Below are 10,319 nucleotides of genomic sequence, written 5' to 3'. Positions count from 1 at the left end.
CGCACGGTGACGCCGTCGCCCACCGGATGGGAACGGGGGGGGCGGGGGGGAAATGGGGAGGTGGGAGGGGACGGGGCGGGGCTGGAGTGGGATTGGGGAGGGTTTGGGTTACGGGGCTGGAGTGGGAATGGGCTGGGAAGGGTGGGAATGGGACTGGGAATGGTGGCGCCCGGCTGGAGCAGGGGGATGGGCAGGGGAGGTGGGACCAGGGATGGGTGGGGTTGGGGTGGGATTGGGGATGGGGATGGGGTGGGGCCAGGAACGGGGCGGGAATGGAGATGGGATTGGAGATGGGATGAGATAGGGCAGGGCTGGGACTGAGGATGGGATGAGGGTGGGGGTTGGGTTGGGATAGGGTCAGGGATGAGATGGGAATGGGGATGGGATGGGAGGGGAATAGGGCCGGGGTGAGACTTGGATTGGGAATGGGGTGATCTGGGCCTGGCAGGAAGAGAATCAGAGTGGACATGGAATTAGAGAAGGAGATGGGACGGGGCCAGGGATAGGATTGGGCTGGGACTGTGGATGGTGTTTGGATGGGGCCAGGGATGGGATGGGAGTGGGGATGAGATGGGAATGAGGATGGAATAGGTCCAGGAATGGGGTGGGAGTGAAGATAGGGCTGTGATTTGTCTGGGAAAAGGATAGGAATGAGGCTGGAATGGGGCCAGGAACAGGGTGGGAGTGGGGATAGGGCTGGGGTGCCGTTGTCCCCGTGTCTGGGGCCACCCACGCTGTCGGGGAGCCCCACGGGGTGTGGTGTTCCCCACAGCAAAGGGAGGAGAAAATCCCTCCTGAACATCCAAGGGGAGGAAACAGCAGATTTTTATGTTTTTCTATTAAAAATTCGAAATCCTGAGGGCATCCAGCAGGACCGAAGGGTAGACGGGCCCTGAGGATGCTGCAGAACCCCCCAAATCCCTCAACACAAACAGAAGACCCCCACAAAAGGCCCCACCACGAGGATCTCGCCAGCCTGAAACGTTCTCCTTGTCACGGGCTTCCCGAGTATTTATTAGAATATTTTATCATATCTGAGGGAGGCAAACTCAGCCCTGCTTGATCTCCTCCAGTTGCAACTCCCTTTTGAAAGGGATGTTCGTACAGGGAGTGACCTGCTCCATGAATAAATTGCTCCCCCGTCCTGGAATGTTGTGGAGACAAGGGTGGGCTGGAGAGGCTGCTTTGCATAATTAATATTGATCACTCGATCCCGAACAAGCACAATCCCCCCGTTCATCCCCAAAGAGTGGAGGGCTGTGTTGGCAGCGGGGAGGCAGCTCCTTCCCTTTGGAAATCCCATAATTGGGCTCCTGGCGAGGGCTGCAACCCCCCCACGGCACCCACAGACACCCGCGGGTGGGCACGGGATGGGGCACGGCACTGGGCAGCGGGAAATGGGGATTTTGGGATGGGGCAGCTCCGGTCCCCTGCACGCTGCAGCACCCCAAATTCCCCAAGAGGCGCGGGGTCCCCTTTGCAGCACCGGGACATATTCCCAAGGTGCAGATCCAGCCGCTGGCAGCAGGAATTGTCCCATCCTCCGCCGGTTTGGTGGGACGGTGGGGCTGGATCGGAGCCTCCGGCCTTTTGTCTGCGGGAGAGGAATTAATTATTTTGTTCTCTCATTACCCTGGACTAAAATCCATTTCAGAGCAGCATAAATTTAGGTGCCTGAAGTGGCTATTTTAACATCCCGGGAAACATTTCTCTCCCTCTCTCGCCCTTTCCCCAATCATTTCTGTCTCATTGGCAGCCATCGACGTTCTGGATGAAGCACAAGATGGAGGGACATTATCCAAACACAGTGAAAGGGCCCCTCCAGGATGGAAAATGGGATGATGAGGCCGAAGTGGGACCCCCCCAAACCCCCCAAGCCCCCAGCACTGGGCTGGGGGTCTCGGACAAATCCCAGAGCGGAGTCTGGGAACGGCCCCGCGAGGCACCGGCTGCCGCCGTGTGCTGCTCAATTGTTTGGAACATAAAATGGAAATTAATACATGGGGTGACCCCCCCCCGGCATCCCCCCCTTCCCCCCAGCGCCGCTCGCCTCGTTAATTGAACGGCGCGAAGCAAATGAGGTCAGAGCTCACTTGAGCCAGACAAGGACACGGGAACACGCGCGGCTGCCGGCGAGGCAGGGCTGTACCTGCCCGTGTTTAGCATTCCTGCCGGGATCCGCTCATTAAAAACCTAAAAGGCGGCTTAAGCATCCCATTAGAGCCTCTCCCGGCTCTGGATCCTTCCCTCGCCGACGTGGTTGCGGGGGAGAGCGGGATTGCAGCCGGGCTCTGGGAGGGGGTTTGCAGTTCCTGCCCCATCGCCGGCTCTTCGGGAGGCTTTGGGGCTCTTCTGAGGGTGCCTCGAGATGCCAGAAGCAGGGGGTGAGAGAGGCGGGAGGGATGCTGAGGGTGAGAGGGGCAGGAGAGGTGCTGGAGGCCGGGATGCTGCTGGAGCATCCCAAACCCCATGCCTGGGACAGGGTCCAGCGGCTGAGGAAGCCCAGGATGCCCCCTGCCCCAGAATCGCCTCTCTTTCCAAGGAGATCCCCCCTCAGCCGGGCTTTGGGAACAGTTCCCACACCGTGCCTCAGTTTCCCCAGCTCTGGCAGGGCCTTGGGTGTGGTCGCCAACTCTTCCCATTTTCCAGACGTCCCCAGGGATGTTCCCAGCTCCGGCAGCGATTCCTGCTCTGGGGTCAGACCCTGCTGCTGTGGGAGCTCCACAGGTGCTGCTCCAACCCTGCCTGGCCATGGATCACCAGGACTTAGGGAAGAGGTGGCACACGAGGACCCCTGTGGGACCCCTCCCAGTCTCCCCTCACCCAGAGGAACCCAAGGGTCTCCGTGCCAGGGCTGCGGGCACCCATCCCATGGAATACACCGCTCCTGTGGCACTGGATGCTGGCACTGCTCGAGGGGCCGGTTGGGGACCCCACTCCTCGTGTCCCACCCCAAACAAGACCCCAGCAAGTGGGGGGCACTCAGAGCCATCCCAGGGCTGCTCAGCTCCCCAGCCAGGAGCACCCACACTTGGAGGCCTCGCTCCGGTGGCACCTGAGAGCCACCTTGTGCCACCTCCTCGGGGCTTCGTCTTCCTCGGCCGCTCCATCCTCATCCCAGCGACCTTAAGGAGCCATCCCAGAGCCCAACCAGCATCTCCCCTCTCCAGAGGAGGCTCAGGCATCCAGCATTCCCTCTTTCCCAGCGTCTGCCTGCGTCCTCCTCCACTTCCTCCCTCTTCCCTTTCTCTCTCTCTTCCTTCTTCTTTTTTTTTTTTAGACAAGAAATGAGTTGTCTTCCCGCAGATGTGACTAAAAGCACTCTGGAAATGTCAGCCACTGCTGGAAAGGGACCCAGATAACATTTAGCTTTAGGTAAGAGAGTAGATTTTCTCTGCACTAATTCATATTTATAAGCTCTCGTGTTCCCGGGGAGAGCGCGGCGCTGATGGCACTCGCTGATTGCCAGCGCGCGGAGCAGGGAATTGTTTTCATATCCGAGATTAAAGAGTGGTTTCTGCTCCCAGTGGCACCTGTGTATTTACACTGGTCATTCTCAATTCATTCTTATAAGATTAAGACTGGAAATGGGAAATGGTTATACAGTGCCGAGCCCGGAGGGGTCGGGGGACGGGGCGGGGATGGGGCAGAGCCCGGATCCTGCGCCGGGAACAGCCTGGTCCGAGGAGGGGTCGGGGGCTCTGATCCCTTTGGGTGGGAAAGCTTCGTCCAGAGGGAAACTCCTCATCCAGATCCTATGGGATGGTCACTCTGCATGACCCCTGCGGGGATGGATGGGGAGGGATGAGGGTGGATGGACGGGGATGGACAGGGATGGATGGGGATGGATGGGGATGGATGGGGATGGATGGCCGGAGCGGCGCGGGCAGCGGGACGGACACAAGCTCGCCACAGATTAGCTGAGAGCTTTATTTCTACTAAGATTAGGTAAAAGATTTATTTCTATTAAGATTAGGTGAAAGATTTATTTCTATTACGACTCGGCGAAAGATTTATTTCTACTATTATTATTTTTCAACACATCCTGGGGTTTGTGTCAGCTGATTAAAAGCAAACAAGTAAAGCTCCTCTTCTCCGTGGTGGATCAAGGATTTGGGAACTTTTAGAGCTTTATTTAGTTTTTCTCTGGGTTTTTTTTTTTTGGTTGTTGGTTTTTTTTTTAAATCGTGTTTGCAAAGTGGCTGAGTAGCTCCGGGGAGAGTCGGAGCATAAACATGGGGGGAAAGGGGAAAAAAACCCTGGGTTATGTCAGGGATTGAGGGGCTGGAATTAGGGGGAGGAAGGGGCAAAAAAAAGGGGGAGGAGGCGGTGGGGGATGCAGGAGGGGATCGGGGTGGAAAGGGAAAAAGGCGAAAGGAGAAACAAGACAATGGCAGAAGGCACCCCGGGGACTTCCTGAGAGGTTTTAGAAATTCAAAATACGCCTTAGAGCCTCAAAGCTGTGTCAGTCACAGCCCCGGCGCAGGGATCACTAAGGCTGCGGCCAAACAATACCAGATTGTGTGAGGAAGGTGGGAAAATCGGGGGTCTCAGCGGCTCCCGCTCACACCAGCGGTTCCGCCCGTCAAGCACGCGTTCCACATGAATCAATTCTGGACAGAGCCGCGGCATAATCCCCGCCAGCCTCGCTATGACAACTTGAAGGAGAATTCGGCGGCTGAGTGACAGCAGACGGAGAACTGACAAGGCAAAAGGCCGCAGGACTTTCCTGCCCTTTTTCCCCTTTTTTTTCTTTTTTTTTTTCCCCCCTCTTTCATTCTCTCTTCCCGCCCCCCCCCCCCGCCCCCGCTCCCCATCCCAGTAACTTTTCCCGGGCGGCTCCTCGGGGCGCACACGCGTCCCTGTGCTGCTGCTGGGGGCAGAGGGGCTTCGCTCGCTCCTTGCAGCCCCTCTGCCCTTTCCCCGCTCCCAGGGACCCTTCCCACAGCGGGATGCTCGGGGCTCCGGCCGCCTCTGCCACCCAGACGGTCACAGGGGGGACACGGCTGGCCCAGCTCAGGGGCTGTGACCTCCAGCCGGGGTGTTGGTGACAGAGGACACGTGGCGCTGGCACCTCGCTGCAGCTTCAGCCCAGCGGTTCTGGCTTTTTTCTTGCCCCCAAAACCGGGGGCTCACAGGGGATGGAGGGGCAAGGGGAGCGTGGCAGAGCAGAGGGGCTCTCCCAGCCCAGCCAGTGATGCTTTAATTACTCCAGGCTCGTTATCAGAGGGGTGTAAAGAGCCCTGTGGGTTTTCCAGTTAATTCTGGGCTGGGGTCACCCACGTGGGAGTGTTGGGGGTCACCTTCAAGGGGCTCCTGACAAATTCCCCCCTCAACCCAGGGGACACCGGCAGCACCTGCCACGTCACGCTGGCAAAGCCACCAGCAGAGCCAGGGCTGGGCTGGGGACCCGGGGGTGTTTGTGGGGAGGGGACCAGCAGCCCTGAGCTGCTCCAAGCCAATATTTAAAGATCCCAGTGGTTAAAGCTGCTCCTCCATCCACGCAGCTGAAAGAAGCACTCATCACCTCCCTGCTCCCCCCACCCTGCGCGCTCCCGCCTCGTTAGGTAAACGAGTGTATTATTAATAATCATATCAAGGATAAAAAGTGCTTTTGTCACCTCTGGATCCTGCTCCTTTCCGGGCTGCCCTGTTCCGGTTCCACATGCCTGCTCGGGGAGGCAGGAGGGAGAAAGGAAACTAATTAAAAATTGCCAGTGTCTTATGTCGGAGCGTTTGGGTGCGTAGGGTGGTGAAAGACGAGCGGCTTGTTGCAAGAAAATCAATTTTACAGTTACAGGAGCAGAATAAATAGAGGTGGTGCGTTAAGGCAGGAGGATGAGCAGCCTCTGAGGGCTCCAGCTCCACAGGGATACGGGATGAGCCATCCCGGGATGCTCCGGGTATCCCCGTGTCCCCACCCCATCCCAGCTCCATCACCCAGCAGAAGGCTTTGCTCAGAACCTGGTCAAAAACCACCCAAAAGAGCTCCTCAATTCAGGCTGGGGGCTGCAGCCGGGATAGAAACGAGGGGGTCTTTTTTCCAGGAAACGCAGAATTGGGCCCCAAAAGCCACCCAGAGCGTGGCTGTGAGGTGCACGTGGAACTGGGGGGGTCACCTCATCCCGACCCCGGGCAGCGCCGGCACGTCCCAGCTCCCGCTCGGAATCCATTCCCATCCCCGCCGCACGAGGCTCCATCTGTATTTTATTCCTCTCGCCTCTCCGCAGGCCTGTGGCTAAAATCTATTGGTTTCGTGCACGATTTCATTGTCTTTTTGGGGTCAGGGAAACGGTGAAGCAGCCAATTCCCCTTGGCGGGGGGGTTAAACGCTGCTCGCCCCGCGCAGCGATCCCGCGGGGGCCCCGATGCCTGGGAATGAGGGAGCAGCAGCCGGGGGTCCCCGACCAAAATGACTTTTATGCTAAACGGGATGCAGGGAGGCGGGAGCCGGTGGGAGAGCGGCGGGAGCGGCGCAGGAGGTCCCGCTTTGGGATCTCGCTGCTGCTTCCGGAGCCGTCGGCCGGGACCCCTCCTGCTCCGCTGGATGCAGCATCCCCTCCCCGGCTCTAGAGTCCTCTTCCCAGCCCTGTATCCCCTTCTTCCTCTTCCTGGCCTGGCTGGACTCGGTGTCCCTTCCCCAGCCTGATCCCAACCCCATCAGGATTGTCTTTTCTTTGCCCATCACACCAGGACACGCCAGTCCTTAATCCTCAAATCGTCCCTCGCCAGTTTTACATCCATCTCTAAGCTTGTCATAATACATTAATTAAAAAAAAAAAAAAATTAAAAAGAGGAAGGAAATAAAAAGCCCTCTGTGGGTTATTAGGGGATATTTTGGTTTTAATTGAAAGCTACCCCGAGCAGAGGGGCCAGACCCGGATCCTCCCCAGTGGGAGGGATGGGACCAGTTTACCCCAGATGTCAGGAACATCCCATTCCTGGGAAACAGAGGAGGGAGGGACCCTGTGAGGGACTCCCTGGTGGGATCAGGGAGTCCCCAGGTGGGGACAGGGTGTGCAGGGGCCACAGCCCACTCCGTGCCGTGGGTCCCTGGATCCCAGGGATGGTGTTTGCTGGAGCCGGAGCAGCTGCTCGGCTCCCAAGATATTCCTGGAGTTTGCTGGGCTGGGATTTTTTGACCAGGAGCTGCCTCGAGCAGGCTCTGGCCTGAGAAAAGGGAGGTCTCTGGGTGAATCAGCATTTCCGAGCTGTGCCAGGCATCCCAAATCCCCGCTCTCCATTAGCACCTAATAAAAACGGAGCTAATTATGAATTAGCACGGGATGGAAATGTTTTGGTTTCTGTTCCCCGGGAGCTGCTCAAACCCCTCGGCCAATTTGGAGCGAAGGATGAACGGGGACCCTCGGCTCCAGGGCCAGCGAGGGGCTGCTGGGCCACCTGGGGGGACAGAGCTGGGGACACCCAGAGCTGGGAGAAAGCAGAGCAGGGGGCACCCAGAACCCAGGGCAGAGCCGGGGGCGGGCAGAGCCGGGGACACCCAGAATTTGGGGAGCCACCAGGGCTCAACTGCACGAGGGATCCTTGCAGGAGGGATCCCTGCACGAGGCGTGTTGGGATCTGCAGCATCCCCAGGACGAGCAGCTGCTGCTCACGCATCCCTGGTCGGCCGTGAGGGGCACAGCGGCTGCCCCGGTGCCCAGAGCCCCTGCCCGGCGTGGCCCTTTTGGGGTCCAGAAGTCCCCTGGGCCACCAGGAGCAGCCAGGGCTGGCCGCGGGCAGCACCGTGCGGGCAGCCCCAGGCTGGCACCCGGCTCAGCTCGGCCGGGCGAGGAGCTCGTTGTGGATTCACGGCACTCCCCGGCACAAATGGGTTTAAACTACCTTAAGTGTTTCAGCAGGGAACTGGCGCTGGCGGTGTAACACTGTATTACCACAGCATTAGGAGTGAAGTATTGATCCTAATCCCCTGGTTCAAAAATAGGATTATCAGAAGGGGAGGGGAGGGAGGGAAGGAGGGGGTGCGGGAGGATGCCCCGTCCCTGTCCCCAGCCCCGTCCCCAGCCCCCAGAAATCCGGGCCCTGCGGTGGAGGGAGAGGTCGGGGCACCCACGGTGGCACCTGGGCGGTCACAGCGGTATCCAGGTGTCCCTCGCCCCTGGAACGGCTCTGTCCCTCCGGATCCAGCACCAGCCCCGCAGGAATTTGCCCACCCCGAGTTCTTCGGGAAGGGGCACCGGGTGAGGGGGAGCTGCCACCGCAGGGATTCTCCTGCCGCAAACCGCCTCGGGTGGCAGTGACCGTGGCAAGAGCGGTTCCGTCTGACTGTCTCCAGACGCACATTCCCAATCCCATGAAAAGCCATCTCCCCGACTGATCGATTCCCACGCCGCTGCTCCTTATGGATTGATTGATTGATTGATTGATTGATAGACCGATGGAGCGAACCCAGCCCGGGGGCTTCAAGAATTCCCCTTGCTACTCTTCCTTTTGCTCCTTTGCCCTCTGGAGCTCGGCAAGGGGGGAGCAGCTGCTGCCTTGGGGCACAGAGGGGTGGGGAGGGGTGCTGCGAGAAGTGGGGTTACAACAGGGTTACACCGAGGATTAGGGCGGCACAAGGAGCAGGTGACACCGAGGAGCCGCCACCGTGCCCCAACCCCCCCCGTGCCCCCAGACCCCCGAAGCCCCAGGGCTGATAGCGCTGGTCAGTCAGGGATGGAGGGGGGCTGGATTCCCTGGATTCCCTGGGGTGTGTCCCGCTTCCCGGGGCACCCAGCTGGATCGGTCTCGTTACTACAGACGAATGTATGCGGCAGAGGCTGGGCAGGGATTTGGGGCTCTTCTGTGCAGGAGAAAAGGGAGGGTCTGTGCAGCCCCCACCCCATCCTGCCTCGTCTCTCCCAGCCCCGCTTCTTTCTTGAGCCTCCCGGCACCGGAGCCGGTCCAAGGGTGACCCCCCCGTCCCTCCCGGCCGTCCCCTCCCCGGCCATCGCCTCTCCCCGCCTGGCTGACTCTCCATACAGTTCCCATTTTACTCCTAATCTCCTCTCTTAGTTTTTAATCCCCTCTCTCCTCCCAGGCTGCCTTTCCCTGTCCTCCCTCGCCTCCTCTCCTTCCCTCTCCCTTCGCCTCCCCCTCCCCGCAAGACAAATTACCCTTAATGATATGCTGAAGGCCATGACACCCATGTTGTCTCTTTGTCATCCTTCGCGGTGCAGCGTGAAAAGATAATACAAACCGCGGCACTTATCTACAATTGAGCGCCAAGACAACCTGCTAATCCCTTAATAACGCGGCGCCGGCCCCACGGCTGCGCTCCCGCCGCTGAATGCCAAATCGGCCAAATAGCCGCCGCTGCCAGCGCCCGCGGCCCGGCTCGGGGTCCTCCGGATCCCGGAGGGGACGTGGTGCCACGGAATGGGGGGGGGGGGAAACTCGGTACCTGGAGCCAAAGGATGGGGGGAGAGGGTGGGCGGTGGGCGCGTCGGGTGGCAGAGGGTGGGGGGACAATCATGGATCAGTGGGTGCAAAAGGGTGGGGAGATGGGATCATTGAGTGGCAGAATCTGAGGGAGAATCCTCAATAAATGGGTGCAAAAAGGTGGGGAGATGGGATCATTGAGTGGCAGAATCTGGGGGGAAATCCTCAATAAATGGGTGCAAAAAGGTGGGGAGATGGGGAAAAATCCTTAATAAATGGACCCAAAAGGATGCAGTGATTGGATCATCGAGTGGCAGAGGATGGGAGGAAAATCATCGATCAGTGGGTGCAAAAGGTTGGGGAGATGGGGGGAAAAGCCTCGATAAATGGGTGAAAAAGGATGTGGAGATTACATCATCAAGTGGCAGAGGATGGGGGGATAATCATCAATAAAGGGGTGCAAAAGGTTTAGGAGATGGAGGAAAATCCTTAATAAATGGACCCAAAAGGATGCGGTGAGAGGATCATCGAGCGGCAGAGGATGGGGGGAAATCCCCCATAAATGGCCCTAAAAGGCTGGAGAGATGGGGGGAAAAATCTCAATTAATGGACCCGAAAGGATGAACTGATGGGGTCATGAAGTGGTGGAGGATGGGGAGGAAATCCTTAATAAATGAATCCAAAGGATGCAGTGATGGGAGAGCCGAGTGGGAGCACGGGGTGGGTACCAGCTCCGAGGGGGAAGAGGCCGGATCTCTGTGGGCCGCATCCTGATTCTGCTGGTGCCCGTGAAAATCCCCACCCCAGATGGCTGACCCCTATCCAGCTGCAACCTGCAGGACATCTGGGCACATCTGGGCATCCCAGAGCGGTTTGTGCCCGGTGTCCACCCCCCAGGATCCCAAGTGTCAAGTGGAAATGTGGGCGCAACGACAGCC

At 58.8% G+C, this 10,319-nt stretch overlaps 1 long non-coding RNA gene across 1 annotated transcript; it reads right to left on the bottom strand.

The window, feature by feature from the left end:
- Positions 1 to 404: 404 nt before the first annotated feature.
- LOC125318000 lies at positions 405 to 9,228 on the bottom strand. The gene is made up of 3 exons (XR_007200237.1): positions 9,117 to 9,228; positions 5,622 to 7,250; positions 405 to 1,594 (listed from the first exon to the last, which is right to left on the bottom strand). It is a non-coding gene; the product is annotated as an uncharacterized LOC125318000 (long non-coding RNA).
- Positions 9,229 to 10,319: the final 1,091 nt, after the last annotated feature.

Source organism: Corvus hawaiiensis, chromosome 28, assembly GCF_020740725.1.
Source record: "Corvus hawaiiensis isolate bCorHaw1 chromosome 28, bCorHaw1.pri.cur, whole genome shotgun sequence".
NCBI lineage: Eukaryota > Metazoa > Chordata > Aves > Passeriformes > Corvidae > Corvus > Corvus hawaiiensis.
This window is presented reverse-complemented; position numbering and strand designations above follow the sequence as displayed.